The 16,483-nt window shown below is 33.8% G+C and overlaps 1 protein-coding gene and 1 pseudogene across 1 annotated transcript in view; one reads left to right on the plus strand and one right to left on the minus strand.

Moving 5' to 3' along the window:
* Nucleotides 1–16,483, minus strand: part of LOC129750878 (protein obstructor-E-like) — a 308,119-nt gene that overhangs the window by 31,655 nt on the left and 259,981 nt on the right. The window lies entirely within an intron of this gene.
* Nucleotides 1,956–2,069, plus strand: LOC129758867 (U4 spliceosomal RNA; annotated as a pseudogene).

Consider the following 16,483-nt stretch of genomic DNA (forward strand, 5'->3'; position numbering starts at 1 on the left):
CAACGTTTTCCGAATTTACTAAAACTAACTCGACCAGATTTTCAAACGTTTTGTAGCAAGCTTCACGTAACCCACAACCCCCGCGTATTTACCTGAATCTACAGGTTGAACTTCAATGAGGGGTAGGTGGCCAAGATTTTTACTAAAATTGCCTTATTTTGAAGCTAGCAATTAGCAGAAAATGATTTTTTTTTTTCGATTATAGTCGTTTTACCATCTTTGTGGCATTCGCGACTTCGGCACTTGTGGCGCACTTGTGAATAAATGCAAACATTTTTCAACGTCAATGCATGTACATAAAGAGCTCACAAGCGAATCCATGATGCGAAATTGTTATTAAAAAAAATCTATTTGTGCTGTCCGCTAGCTTCAAAGTAAGGAAATATTGGTAAAAATCTTGGCCTTCCATGATTAAGAGAAAGAGAAAGTTCGCTAAGAAAGTTCGTTCAAAAGTCGATAGTTGGCCAACTCATATCAATTGTGTTTTTTACTGAACCAAAGGTGAATTTTTGGTTTTTGGGGTTCATTTGTTCAACAAAATGAACATCAACTGTATTTTTGATTTGAACATATGTTTTTAATATTTATTTATTTCATTGGCATTAATCATTAGCAAACGAAGGTTAAGGTGAGAAATTTGGTCGCAGTTTGTTTTTTTAACGATCTAAATATCTTTAAAGAAGTTAAATTTTAAGTTTACTCAAAATGTCAATTCCTTCGCTCCAGTTGGTACCAAAGTGTAAACCAGTGTAGAACTTTTTAAACAACATTAAGTGTATTCAATTATATTGCATATAATTAAAAGTTTGTGCTCTCCCGATAAACATCTTAACATAAAACGAGGAAGAGATAGGAATGAAGAGAGACACTACGAGAAACCTCAACCTAACTCGTCAGTCACTAGTTAGGTATACTGGCTTCCAACTTTGTACCAAACCCAGGATTTACGCGGGGATACACTTTTACTGAATGACGAAGGGTCGCACTGCCAATGGACAAGTGCTGCCATCTCGCCGCGATTTGTTGGGCAGATGCGGGTGGGTTATTCTATGACATCAGAGGATTTGTGGCGGTAGGATGGTTGCAAACTTGTAACTGTAACACTCTGACACCACACCGTCTATCTTTCTAGCAAGCAAACCAAACGACAACGCGGTGGCATGCTGTTCATTTGCATTTACAGTTCAAGTGGTTTCGCTCTCGGAGAGCACTCAAGTTTGTCATCTGATAGGTTGGTATCACACCGTGTCGTCGTCGTCGTCCGTAAGCACGTGGCACAAGTTTGGAGCACTCGCCTCCTCCGGATAACGTCAACGCGACGACATTGGCTGATATGAATAAAGCTCTAGTAATTGCTTTTGCTATTTTCGAGCAGTTTTGTGAGTCAAATACTTCGAATGGCATGCATATTTTTAATCCGGAGCTGGTTGAAAGTAAATATTCTACTCTGCTTTTTCATATCTAGTTGAGCAAATGGTTTCAAGTTTTGTCATTCTAAAGTTCGAGCTAAGTAAAAGCTATCGAAGCAATTGCTTTTTTCTTATTCATACCACCTATTACTTGGCGGGTGTCATTTTCAGCTCTAGCTGAGTGTTATTGGAACTTGTTTAATTGATTGGAATCGCTTGTCATACTTGAAAGTTGCTCCAGGAATTTTTATCTGTTTATTGGCAGATGTTACCGGTTTACAAGTCGAGGTAACGGTGGCAGATGGTTGGTACATCGTGAGTTTTCTATACCAGCCATGATCATGAATGGAATGGAAATGTGATAGGTCGTCTTAAATGTTCTAAATTATGGGAATTTTTCCATGGAAACTTCTTAAAAGGCAGTGATTTGTTGTTTGGTTGACACAATGACCCATGCGATATTTATTATTTTAGGTTTAGGTTAATACTGGCGCCGAATTGTTTTCAGAATTTACTTTCTTTTGTCGTATCTTCAACAATATAAAAAGCTTTGCGCAGTGGCGATATCGTAACCAATGAGGTTCTACCGAGGTGCGATTATTGCTAGTTGAAAACTCAACAATATAAAAATTATTAAAATAATGAAAAATTAAAAATAAACTTAGACCACATTAAACGTCTGATTTTCATTTACAATTTTGTCAGTCGCTGTGGCTATTTGATAAGTAAAAAGGTAAATTGCTACTCCCACACTTGATAAGTTTCATGAATATATACTTGACAGCTGCCTGTTTCTCCCAGCAAGCGTGGGTGAGAATTGTCAAAATCTTCTAAAGAGTTGCACCATTAGTTTACATTCGAACCCAACGAAAAACAACGGAGACAACCCACCCTTGAAACTTATGTCAAGTCTTAGAAGAGCTTGAATTTGAATGGGGGGAAATGAATGGAGCAGCTCAACATTACCGAACACATATTAAGCAAGTTATGCAAAAACACCTCACATCCAATACGATTTCGGTTGCAGTAATTAAATCTAATACCCGAGGCATTCATAAAAATTAAGAAAATTAAATTTTAAAGCACAGCACAGCATGAATGGTCAATACCATTATTGTTAGCGTCGACCGTTGAGATAACAAAGAAAAGCGTGGAGCTCATCGCTTACTGTGGGCTGAACAGTAAGAATCCATAGAACAAGACGCAAATAACGTAAGCTTTTGTAGCTTTATAATGAATCATTTGTGAAGAAAAGTGAACAGTTTAGAGCTTCTGTTGCGGAAAAAATGACAATTTTGTTTTGCGCAGCCATTGGTACACATGATTTTTTGAATGTTTTTATCGCCGCGCACGGAAAGTCTTCTAGTAATTGTCAGCAGTTAAACATAGAGAAAATCTTCGAGAAGTTCACAAAGGTTACATAAGACTAACAGGCAGGCATTCCAGTTAATATTTCCCATCTTATAACCGACTGAAAAAACACCAATTTTAGAAACAGTACCAGAAGAAACGATTATCTAATGAAAATTACAACAAAGTTTTGGGAAATTTAAGGTTAGATAGCAATTCGAATCTGTTTAGTCTTAGTTGGTCAATTTCCTAGTGGATTTTCAGACAGCTCGCCGAATGTGTGATGATTTATCGAAATCGGGACCAAAAACATTGTTCCAAAATATATTCCAGATAATGCTTTGTAAAAATGGCGTCTCATACTAATTCAGTACCACACTTTCGTGCTTGAATCTTATTATTTCGGGCACTACTTAAAATTTTACCAGGTCAAATTCACAACACATCCTTTCTTCTTTTATTCGAACAGAGAATATTTATCATAGCTTAATTTCGTGACCATTGGTGCCTTCACGGTACATCACAATTGAGTCACTACATATATTAGGCTTATGAACATAGAATAACCAAATCTGGCATGAGATATTATTTAGATATATTTCTATGCTAAACAATTCATTTCTTGCAGTAGGAGGTAAGGATTGCGAATGTTTGAAGGGAAGAAGAAGGCTTGCATTAAATTTGTTTTACATAATCCGAGAAATGGACAAAACTTATCATGGAAAAGCATTTTGGTATTCTTAGTTTATTTGACACAACATCCTCCTTCCAGTAAGTAGGTACATAGAAAGAGGGAGGTGGGCCCAATATAATTTTGTTAGCATAAGTTTTCAATTTATGCTAACGAAGTTAAAAAAAATAATAATAAAAACAACGCCAACAAATGGAATCAACTATGGTATGGTACAGAAAGCTATTTGGTTACGAGATATGTTGCTACGATTGTTATAGACCTTAAGTGACAGTGTGGAGAGATGGAGAAAAGAGGGAGCTGTATATAAATTTGACATAAGAAGATTTTCGGGTAGGTACGAAAAAATGGGTTATTAAAGACTGTTCCTTTCAGCAGAGGGGGGAGGAAGAAGTGATAAACACAGGGGGGCTCTCTTACCAGTTTTTTTGGCTTAAATCGAGAACATATCAAGCAAAAGGGACCATGTTTTAAAAGTTTGGTTGTTTGCGTACGAATAATATGAGACCCTCCTTTTTTGGGCGAAAATTTGTTTACATATTCTTTGTATCGCAATTCGAAACTCCAGCTGCAGCTCTCATTTTAAAGCGATTGCTTTTGAATTATGCTATAATTTGATTGACAATAAACAATAAAAAAATTTAAATAATTTCTGAGAAATATCATTTATTTTTGGAAGGTGCAGCAAAGCACACCGGGTTAGCTAGTATAAGAATAATTGTCACCATACTTTTACAGTTTTTCCCCAATTGTCTTATAGCATGGATGAGTTCAATTAACAAAAAATAAGTTCTGATTACATTTTTATTTTCAAACTTTTAAAAGATACAAACAGATTTCAGGTTCAAATGATGATTTCAGACACAAGCAAGCTAGATCAGGAAAATCAATCAACAAATTTGAAGACGATTTTTCAATAATCAGTGAACTAAACAAATATAAAAATAACATTTGAAAACACCCTTTATACTTTTGAATACATATTAAGATTCTGTAATATGATTTTAATCGCCGTAATTTGTATGATTATAATTTTAATGGCATGTGCGGCGGAATGAAAACTAGAGAGAATTTTATTTTATAGAATTTGAAAGAAAGGTGGATAGACAGGCATTAGTGCGCCAATAGGAGAAAGCTTGATAGGTGTTGAAATTTTAGGCTAGAGGGCATGTTGATGAAAAGCTCCCATGAATTGCTCCCGCCTTTGCTCTGCATTAGCTAACTATACATGAGAAACCCAGAAAGAGAATTCCCATGTATAGCGAGCCCAATGGTTTGAGAGCGTGTTTTTACGCACACTTCAAACGAGCTCATGCCCTCTAGCCTAAAATTTCAACACCTATCAAGCTTTCTCCTATTGGCGCACTAATGCCTGTCTATCCACCTTTCTTTCAAATTCTATAAAATAAAATTCTCTCTAGTTTTCATTCCGCCGCACATGCCATTAAAATTATAATCATATTAAGATTCTTAAAGACTGTTCGAACTGTTCTCCTTTTTTTAGAAAAGCGTTCTCGAATCGAAACAAATCAAGAATTTGGCGAGTAGTGAAGTAGTGATAAATACAAACGGATAGAGAAAAAAATCGTCGTCTTCACACAACAATGATTTGTTGCTTGTTGTTGAAATTCAAAACATTAGCTTGAACAAGAAAATATCATTTGATCCCCGATGGAAAATGTAATGTAGTTTTTTACATGTTTAACAGTGTCGCGTCCTCAAAAACCTGGCAAAAATATATTTTCGAAATTTTTAACTTATAAATACACTGAAGTAAAAACAAACTATCATGTTTTAACTTAAAACCATTTATTTTAAAATTCGTTGAAAACAAGGTTAAGATACAGTTAGTTTGAACAACTTTACGTCTTGTGAAAATATTATTGTGATAAAAAAATTTCAATGATTTAAGAATACTATGTAACTTACGTGATATAATACCCTCGGGAGACAAAGTAAACCCTCTCTTTATGTATCTGAAATCATTAAAACAATAACATCTTTTTTCTTCTAAGCCAAAAAATTTACCTCCTTGTTCATACGGAATTCGAGGTCTAGTCAAGCATCAGTGATATTTGAGAACTAACTATTAGATTGTAATGCAGAATAGGAAAATATAGTCAAATCTACCACGGTGTGCCAAAATACGTTATTAAAAATAAAAAATGACCACCAAAACGGCACTCGGCATTCGAAAGATACAGTATTCAGACATCCATCTTAAAATTTGGAAATGTTTCATCGGGCTTTTTTGAAATAAGAGCGATATTAAATTTTTAAGTCAATTTGTATTAGATTCCCAATGGGGTTTTTCGACCTAATGTCCTATGACCATGGATTTTTCTGACTACATATTTTATGACAATCACCCAGTTCAATGAATTTATAGAAAATTTAATGCCCTACAACTTTGTCGAAGACTGGAAAAAGATTTGAGATGATCCTGAAAAGTTATTGGCAATTTTTTAAAATATTATTAGACTGATTGAAATTTTTCCTTGTTTTTTAAGATTTTTTTTCAATTCAGCTTCACTAAAAAGCGAATATCTTTCCAGGCGTAGTTTGAATCGTTTTTGGGTCTTCAACTATTTTTTTCGTGCTTAAAATGTGCTTAGTCGAACAAGGTAAATAGCATAATATTGGCTTTAAAATAGTCATTTTTGATTACCTTCTTGGATTCAACAATAAAAATAAACGATATATTTTATTTTAAATTAAAAATCAACACAGATGACAACTGTTATAGTCCACTACAGCATTTAAGAGATGATCATAGTATAATTTCGATGTATCGGGGGTTTGATATCGTTTCCACGTTTCTGAAATATCATGATGAACACTCTCCGAGGCTTGCTCTCCGAATACACCCAGCGATTTTCCGGTGTATTCGCAAAAATCCTTTACATGGAATCGTAGAATGTGGAATTTGGAAGAGTTTGACAGTTTAAGATTCTCCCACACTGATATTTTTCGTTCAAAATTGCCTGCAGCATATTGATTGCAGACAATTCGACAAGTATTGCAAAGAAGTCAGGGTAATATGCTTCACGACTTTTAAAACGACTTATGAAGTTAGCACTGATGACCTCCTTTTGACTTTCTGTTATCTTTCGCATACAACTTTCTTTCGAAAAGCATAATGCACATACGACGCACGCGAGTATTTCACCCAAAAACCTGGCCAAAACTCAAAATTTAAATCTCATTGGTTTTTTTATGTCAATGTGTATTTGATTCTTGAGTACGTCAGTTTTTTGACAACTAATTTGTTTATAAGCTGTAGCAACTGTCGAAACTTTAGTATTTTTATGTGACAGAAATTTTCTTCAAATCGTTGAATCAGCGCGACTACGTCATATCAATGAATAAAACTTTCTTAAGTGACTAAAATGAAATTTTTAAATGGAAAACTTCAATGGAGGGTTTTTAAATAATTTTAAGTATTATAGATAAAATTCGATAATTATAGAAACAGTCTGCAGTGCTTTGAAAATTCTTTTATTGATTTGTCGTTTTTAAAGTTGGTTTTTTACAGATTAGTGTTTTTGTTTATGTTCCCAGCAAGTCCCAGCAAAATGTTTGATATCATTTGAAAATAAATAACTGCTAAAATCATGTGCAAAAGAAACAAATCGCGCAAACTCGCGCAAATTTGATATTTTTCAGTTTGAAGTTTAAAAATATTGATAGTGTTTTTTCCACAAAAAAGTCACCTAGGGCTTCGTTTATTTTAGTTTTATGCTCAGTGAAATGTATGTTCTTTTTCGAATATCTTCAATAAATATTTCACTTAAAAAAAGGTATTTTGAGATTATCCTTCATGTCATATAAATGTTAGAAAAGGTATCTGTGACAGTAGAAGCTTGCTCGTATGATGCCTATTACCCTACATTTACTATTACATACACATTTGTGCTGAAAATTCTATCCCAAACAACTTTATCGAAGACCCAAAAACGATTCAAACTAAGCCTGGAAAGATATTCGCTTTTTAGTGAAGCGGAATTGAAAAAAACTTAAAAAACATGGAAAAATTTCAATCAGTCTACTAAAGTTTTAGTAAATTGCTAATAACTTTTTAGGATCAGCTCAAATCTTTTTCCAGTCTTCGACAAAGTTGTCGGGCATGAAATTTTCTATAAAGTCATTGAACTGAGTGATTGTCATAAAATATGTAGTCAGAAAAATCCATGGTCATAGAACATTAGGTCGAAAAACCCCAGTGAGAATCTAATGCAAATTGACTCAAAAATTTAAAATCGCTCTTATTTCAAAAAAGCCCGATGAAACATTTCCAAATTTTCAGGATGGATGTCTGAATACTATATCTTTCGAATACCGAGTGCCGTTTTGGTGGTCATTTTTTATTTTTAATAACGTATTTTGGCACACCGTGCTACTAGCTGTTGAATTATGTTAGCGATAAGCGGTTGAGAAATCCTCTACAGTAGGGTGTCCCAAAATTGCATAACTTCTGGGAATCTGGGGGCTCACCCTCATAATGGTAGATGAGGATGTGCAGAACAAACTTTTGTATGGGGCCGACTGAAAAAAATTATGTTTGGAGGTTCCGCAAGCGCGATCTTTGAAAAAAGTCCACTTTCATAAGATTTTATTTTAAATAAATTCTGGGTCCAAAAATTTTCATAAAATTTATATATTTTATATTTTTTTAATTTTGTTCGAGTTGAATACTACACGTAAAAAATGAAAAATGAACCAAATTTGAATCAAAATGTAAAACAAGCAAGCTATTTCCAAGAAAAAAAATTTTTTTTGGCCCAAAAATTTTGAATTCAACTGACCAAAATGTGTACCAAGCGTAAAATATTTTTGATACCAATGCCATCAAAAGATGCGGATTTTTGTGCATTTAAATTTTGCTGAACAAAACATGTTGTTTGTATCATCGTGTGAAGAGCTATTCACGGTTTAATGCTTAATAAAAATCACAATTTTGGATATTTTTAATTTTATTTATCAAATTGTCATAATAAATACCTACTTTAAAATCAAAATACTTGCAAAAAAGACTTGGATGGTTTAAGGAAGTCATCAAAAGGCCATATGCCAAATTTGAGCGGAATCGGACAACAGGAAGGGGTTGCAGTGAATCTCAAGTGTGAAAGGGATTCTGAGACATAGTGTTCTAAAGAAGCATAAAAACTGGTTATTCATCATACAAAAAAAAAAGTAAGTAAATGTACTCATTGTGTGTTAAACGACAATTTGCCACAAAAATACAATCTTGGAACAGTCATAACTTTTTTGTTTTAAGTCCAATCGAGATGCAGTCTGCAGGTGAAATGTTAGTCTTAATTGAAATTTTAATAAAATCTACATAATCAAGCAATCGATTGGTAAAGACAAAAATGTTTGATGAATAACCAGTTTTTTATGCTTCTTTAGAACACTATGTCTCAGAATCCCTTCCACACTTGAGATTCAGTGCAACCCCTTCCTGTTGTCCGATTCCGCTCAAATTTGGCATATGGCCTTTTGATGACTTTCTTAAACCATCCAAGTCTTTTTTTGCAAGTATTTTGATTTTAAAGTAGGTATTTATTATGACAATTTGATAAATAAAATTAAAAATATCCTAAATTGTGATTTTTATTAAGCATTAAACCGTGAATAGCTCTTCACACGATGATACGAACAACATGTTTTGTTCAGCAAAGTTTAAGTGCACAAAATCCGCATCTTTTGATGGCATTGGTATCAAAAATATTTTACGCTTGGTACACATTTTGATCAGTTGAATTCAAAATTTTTGGGCCAAAAAAAAATTTTTTTTCTTGGAAATAGCTTGCTTGTTTTACATTTTGATTCAAATTTGGTTCATTTTTCATTTTTTACGTGTAGTATTCAACTCGAACAAAATTTAAAAAATATAAAATATATAAATTTTATGAAAACTTTTGGAACCAGAATTTATTTAAAATAAAATCTTTTGAAAGTGGACTTTTTTCAAAGATCGCGCTTGCGGAACCTCCAAATATATTTTTTTTTCAGTCGGCCCCATACAAAAGTTTGTTCTGCACATCCTAATCTACCATTTTGAGAGTGAGCCCCCAGATACCCAGAAGTTATGCAATTTTGGGACACCCTACTCTACAGCCAAATCAACTTTACATAAACACTAGTTTGTTCGTAGTTATCGATGTTCAATAAGCAATATTATGGGTTCAACCAAAAATCTGTGATATGGAAGAGCCAACCATACGAATTTTGATAACAACTTGTAGAGTTTTTATCCGTAAATAAATGAATATAATATTTTCTAGGGTATGCTTAAAAATGAACGCTCGTGTAAACAGTGTTCTGCGTATAAGCGCGTAACTGTGCGAAAATCGTTATACCCTGACGCGGGCGCAAGAATACATTATGGTCCTTATTTCTTCCATAATTCTTGAAGGAGTGATTGGCTCATTTTGATGTCTTCAGATGAAAGTTGTGGAACTAGTTCAACTATAAAATGGTATTTTTTGCAGATTTTTAACCCCCGGTGCACATGCGTACGATAACAGAAGAAGTCCCTATATGTGAGTGCAGTTGTTCGAAAATTGTTAGTTTTTGACGTTAAAAAAGAGATTTATTGTCACTGTTTCTTTCATAACTCTTGAAGGAGTTTTTGGCCTACTTTGGTGTCTTCAGATGAAAGTTGTGAAATTAATAGGACTATAAAATGAAATATGTTTCAAAAATTTTGGTGGTGCAGACGGACTTTTGAACGTTGTTTTTAAAATATTTGCTTTATTTTATACCAAGAATAAATATATTTTTCTTTGTTGTTATTTTATTTGGATAGCTGGTAAAATTTTAATGCGTTTTGATGTGCTATTTTATATTCTACGTTGAAAATTGACAAAGTTATGGGCATTTGAAAAGAGGGTAATTTTTTTTTTTCAAAAAAAACTTTAACGTTAGCTAACTCGAAAAATAAAAGTCTTAGAAATCTGCAAAAACACATGTTTTATTATGGTGCTCCGAAGACCCCCGGCACAAGCTCGTCAGATAATTAAAAAAATCCCCAATAGCATTTATTCAGGAGCTTTTGCAGAAAATGCATAAACAGTTGCAAATATACTTTCTGATTAGCATCGACATTTTCTTTTCTTTAGTTCAATAACGGTTATTGTGAACATAAAATTTAAACCTTTGCTAAATATTTTTATTATTAATTTGAATTAAAACGATTTTCTTGCGATTGTAGATTTCGGTTACATTAACAGTTGCTGTTGATATGCTGTGGGATATTTGAGAATCTTTTGATATAATAACATATAGTGTAAAGAACCATTCCTGTTCGACCGCGGATGATGCAGCTTTTCCAGGGAAACCTCTCAATTACTTAAACTACATCTGGAAAATATTATGAACTCTTTTGATTAGTTTTTGTAATTTTTATTGAAACTGCTAATACTTGAGGTTTTAAGGAGCCAAACTCGTTGTGTATGTTTACAATTGGGTGCTTAGGTCGCGATAGTCACTTTTTGGAGAGAACAGGAAATAGATAGGGAAATTCCCACCTAACTTTCCCAACCCTGTTCCATGTAGGACTATTTTTATTGAATAAAACATATTAAAAATACGATGTACTTAAAATTGAATTGAAAAATTAGATTTAAAAATGTGTCAACTAGTTAAATTAAGAGCTATGTATCATAATTTTACGATGAGCATTTTGAATTGATGAACTTTTTTTAAGGGATGGTTTTGTTGATATAATTTTATATTAATTTTATTTTTTTGAATAAATCGCGTTAAACGTTTTATTTATTTTTTTTAAATGTTTTAATCACTCATTCATCACCGCTAAACTTATTGCACTTCAAGATAGATTTTAGCTAAACTTCTTGCAATTTAGGATAGATTTTTAAAAGTAAAAAGAAGGTAAATCGTCGTCTTGATATGTCACTGGATATTACGGTTATACTATAGGCTTATTTATTACAAATTTATGTAGGAGAAATTTACTAGGAATGTTCATGAAAAATAGGCACTTAGTGATAGTAGTTATTTTTTTTGTCATCATTACACTAAACAACCTCATACCCCCGTATTAACTGAAAGCGTCGAATAGGAGCTAATAGGTGTAAGGAAAATAATGTTTATGGTTCACCGTAACACTTGTCAAAAGTGTCTCCCAATTAAATCCTTTTACCCAGTCCCACCCAAAATTAATTTGCTAGGATGCAGAGGTGACCTCGGTTCTAATGCACAAAATAAATCATTCATCCCTTTCTTTTTTTCCAATCTATCCATTGACTACTAGGACGTGGCCGGCGCCGTTCAAAGAGAGCGCATTAGTTTTGTGCGGTGTGAATGAGCTGCTAATCCCAAGCACCATTCATTTGACCTCTGAACAAAATTGATGGCCTCGGTCAATCACGGAGTAGCAACCATTGGCGATGTGGAACTTGTTCTACTGAGCTACGCCAGCGATCGTGGAACTCGAACTGATTGTAATCATAATTTGATTTTGGAGGAAGTAATCCATTTTCTATAACTATGCATTTCGGGTTTAACGGTTTAAGGTGGATGTGAATAGTTAATCAAGCTAAATAGGTTTGAACAACTTTACGTCGATCAGACTCATGTCAAATAAGCTATAACTTTGATATAATTTAGAATACTTTGACTATGTCCATAATTAGGAACACACTGAAAAAAGTGTTTCTAATTATGGACGTATCATATTTTTGAGGTGTTACTTGAAAAACCCAATCCCACAAAAAATTTTAAAAATTCGATTAGAAAATTCAGTTAATATCTTTTCATAATTAAAAGGGGTTTTTAATCAAAATGCTGAGAATTCCGTTCAATTTGGACATACTTTGAAACAATCCAGTATCTACTAGAAATCCTGAGAGTTAGATAAATAAATCGTATGTATAATTCAAGTTTTGATGATCCGTTACATAATCATTTTTTTTGTAGTTGATAACGAAGAAAAATGTTTTATTTGCTTCTTTTCTCATTTAGTCAATATTTTCGAAACACGTAAATCTTAAATTCTTAAAAATAGGCAGGATGGAACTTTTGTAATCAAATTTTGAAAACATTCATGTCGGATCACAAAGAAGCTATCACGTATTTCAAAATGAAGTAAGCTTTATGAAGCGTTTGAAGATATTGCATGAAGAGCTGCTAAAATATCTCCAAGCTTTGCCCAACGTTGTTTTACTGCCCACTGTTAACGAGTAGCGGAAAATTGTATTAAGAGCGGAAGCCAAATTAGTCTCCAGGTGATCGTAGATAAGCGATTGGGGCAATGGCAGTAACGTGCCGTGAAAATATATTAATGATAAGCAAGAAAGCACGACAGCAAGATACCGTTGACTTATTGAGCATAAATCAAGTTTTCTTCTACCTTGCCTCGAATCATTCTCGCATAGATTTGTCCATGAAAAGTACAGGTACTCTGAGAGTTTCTACCATGGGTTTCGTTTGATAGCCAATAAACAAACAAGCTCGAATTACTTACATAGCTTGTTAAATCAACTTTCAATCCCAAAAGTTTCATTGTTTTAGTGAAGTAAAATCAGTTTGTTCCCCGAAATGACAAATTTAAAACTCATCAGATTTATTTGATGGCGTCAACAAAGCTCAAGCAAAGCCAGAGGGCACAAGCTGGCAACGCATCAAACACTGAATGAACAAGGAATGCCAACAATAACTTTTCCGCAAAGGTCAAAAAGTTGACCAACTTTAATTAACACTTTCCGTAGCATAACAATCCGGAGCTTATCTTTCATCTCGTAATATGACAAACCTGAACCGATTTTAGTTTATCCACCAACTGAGAGCAACATCACACATGTGATGATCGCCACCGTGTAGAATTTCAGGGGGGGTTTGGGAATTTGGCTAAACTTTGCTGCTGACATGTTCGTACAATACGTTTCCTTCAAATAGGGTTGAGGACGTGTTGATTTTTTGTCTTGTATATTTTTTTTAATTTTAAAGTGAGGTACACATGTTTTTGTAAATTTTTTCTGTTATATGAATTTCATTTTGATACAAGAGAAAAAAGATTAAGCGCAATTTCTTAAAAACCTTGTTTTAAGAATTTCAAACCAAGTCACAGCTCAACACTGAACCCTTTTAACATTGAACTAGCCACACAACATAAGCCTCAACGAAAACCTGGTACACCGCATTTTGATGATGTGCAAATATTTGCGGAAAACTTTGAGCAATGAAAAATATTTTTGATGTTCCTGCCGCTTTGCTAGCTACTGGCATAATCATCATCATCTACAACCCCAACATCATCTGTTTTGTGAGTTAGGAGCGCTTTTGGTGGGGCATCATCAGCAGCATCATCGTAAAATCGTAAAGCACTTATTGGTAACAAAACAAACCGTCCAGCCCAAACTCCGTTTTCCTCATATTCCTCCCATCATCAATCGGTTACACAAGCAGCAGCAGCGGCACCAGGATGGAAAAGTTTCTTAAGCCGCATAGCCATTTCAAAGGCCCCAGGAGGCAAATCCTTCGGCGTGTCCCTTAAAACCTACATCATTCTGTCCCTAGAACCAATTCCTTCTTCGGTTGCATGGCACAGTTCCGGAAGCCTTTGTTGCTCTAATTAACATAGAACAACTACCTACTACCTAAACAAGCTTCACGTCAATGGGTTTGTGATTTGATGTTGTTATCATGCTTTTGACAAGGCACAGTTTGTGTGTCCGAACCAAAATATTGTTGATTGTAGAGAATATAAAATTTACAAGCGTTAATATTAACTTGATCACGAATCATGATGCATTTAAAAACGATAGTTTATTTTTTGTAGAGATATTGGTAGCCAAAAGTTATGATGCTTGAAAACAGTTTAAATTTGCGGAAATTTAGAAGTAATTTAAAATTTTAATTATGCCCGTAAGCTTTTTTTGTTCCGATTATGGTCGTTAAATATACCATCTTTATGGCATTTGCGACTTTATACCAACATTGCAGTTGGTGGACACTTATTCGGTATAACTGTGTTTCATGTTTACTCTTGGGCTTGATCTCGCAGAAATAGGCTCAGGAAGCAGCTGACTTGCCAACTGAGCTCTATCAATATTTAAATATTTACCAAACTAATGCAGATGGAAAGAAATGACAAATAAGTATTGAAAACAAATTCAAAGAATCTGAAGGGATCAACAACAACACGTGTATTAAATAATACATATTATATGTTTGGTTCAAATTTTGAATTCCGGTTCCGGAGTTCCGGTAGAGGAATGAAAACTTTTGGGTTCGAATCCCATAAGATGCTTATAGGTAAGATGTGTTTCTTTGGTTTTAGATGCCTCCCTCTCTCATGAAGGGGGAAAGGGCCCCCCAAACAAAAGACAATTTTTTGCATTACTCGAGAACCAATCAAGCAAATGGTATCAAATTTGGCATGGGGTGGTATTTGGAAATGAGGAATATTTCTATGAATATAAGGTATTCCTCTCTACTCTCAGTGGGGCGATAGGAAGGGGGGAGGAGGGCAACCTTACAATTTTTCATATAACTCGAAAACTAATCAAGATAATGGAACCAAATTTGGCATGGGAAGGTATTTGGATACGAAAAATATTTCAATGATTATTTCAGACCCCTCCCTCTCACTAGTAGAAAGGGAGAGGCCTCTTTCATATTTTTTACATAATTCAAAAACTAATTAGGCAAATGGGACCAAATTTAGCATGGGAGGGTAATTGGATACGAAAAATAATTCTCTGATTATTTGAGACCCTCCCTTTTTCCAGTAGGCAGATCTAAATGGGGGAGGGGGCCTCTTTTATATTTTTTACATAACTCAAAAACTAATTAAGACAAATGGAACCAAACTTGGCATGGGCGGGTATTTGGGAACGTGACATGTTCTAATGATTGTTTGAGGCCTACTTCCAGCGGGGATAAAGGAAAGAGGGAGGGGAGTTTCATACAGCTTTTAATGCATAACTCAAGAACTACAACAGCAAATGGTACCAAATTTGGCCCGGAACGATATTTGGGTACTAGAAATGCTTCTATGAATATATCCCAGACAACCAGAAGTCGTTTTTTATTTTACAGATTATATCGTATAGAATATTATTTAAGCTCATTTTCGTATATCTACACCTACAATGTGCGGCCCATGCATATTCTTTATCGTATTTAATTGCATTGCATGATTTTATTACGACAATCCGTATATCTGCACCTATGTACCATGTGCGGCCCATGCATATTCTTTATCGTATTTAGATAGGATTGCATGATTTTTTTACGACAATATAATCTAAATCAAGAATATGTGTGCTAATGTACCTATAAGGCCTCCAAAATGATACGTTTATACTGGTTTTGCTGCATTATATACGATATGTTTACACGTATATTAGCAAGTTATTTAAAATCCCTTTTTTTAATTTAGGAAATGTTTTAATGTTGCAAACATATTGAAAATCCCCAAAATCATAGGTGGACGAATATTAAAATCAAAATTTTTTAATTCATTATGTAAAACATTCCTTCATACACGCATCAAAACTAAATTTGGATATTTTTTACTAATGTTTACATACTTATCCTATAAAATTAAAATTAAAAAGACGAAAAACTTTGAAAAGTATTCTCTGGAAACTGTTATTTGAGATTTCATACGTATCTGATTCATAGCACATCAATTCTATTAAGATGTTTTTAGGGTTTGCTTTTTTTCTGATATAAATATCTAAGATAATAATCCCGATTTTGATTTTCAATTTTCTTCATGATGATCAATAATTTTTTCTTTCTTGGTAAACCAACATTAGAAATGAGAAAACATTAATTTAAAAAACTGATCAATTTACCACTGTACTTTTGTGTGTGTCTTTCTGCTCTTCAACAATTTTTATTTATTGAAAGTGTATGTACTAAAAGTTTCCAAAACGATTACTGTACGTTGGTGAGATACCAACTTCTGTAAACTTAAACTTAAAGTATTAAATAGAAATTTCAGTAGAAATATCAAGTTTATTATGTGCATCAAGGAGAAAAATAAGAGAAGCAAATA

Source organism: Uranotaenia lowii, chromosome 3 (assembly GCF_029784155.1).
Source record: "Uranotaenia lowii strain MFRU-FL chromosome 3, ASM2978415v1, whole genome shotgun sequence".
Classification (NCBI taxonomy): domain Eukaryota; kingdom Metazoa; phylum Arthropoda; class Insecta; order Diptera; family Culicidae; genus Uranotaenia; species Uranotaenia lowii.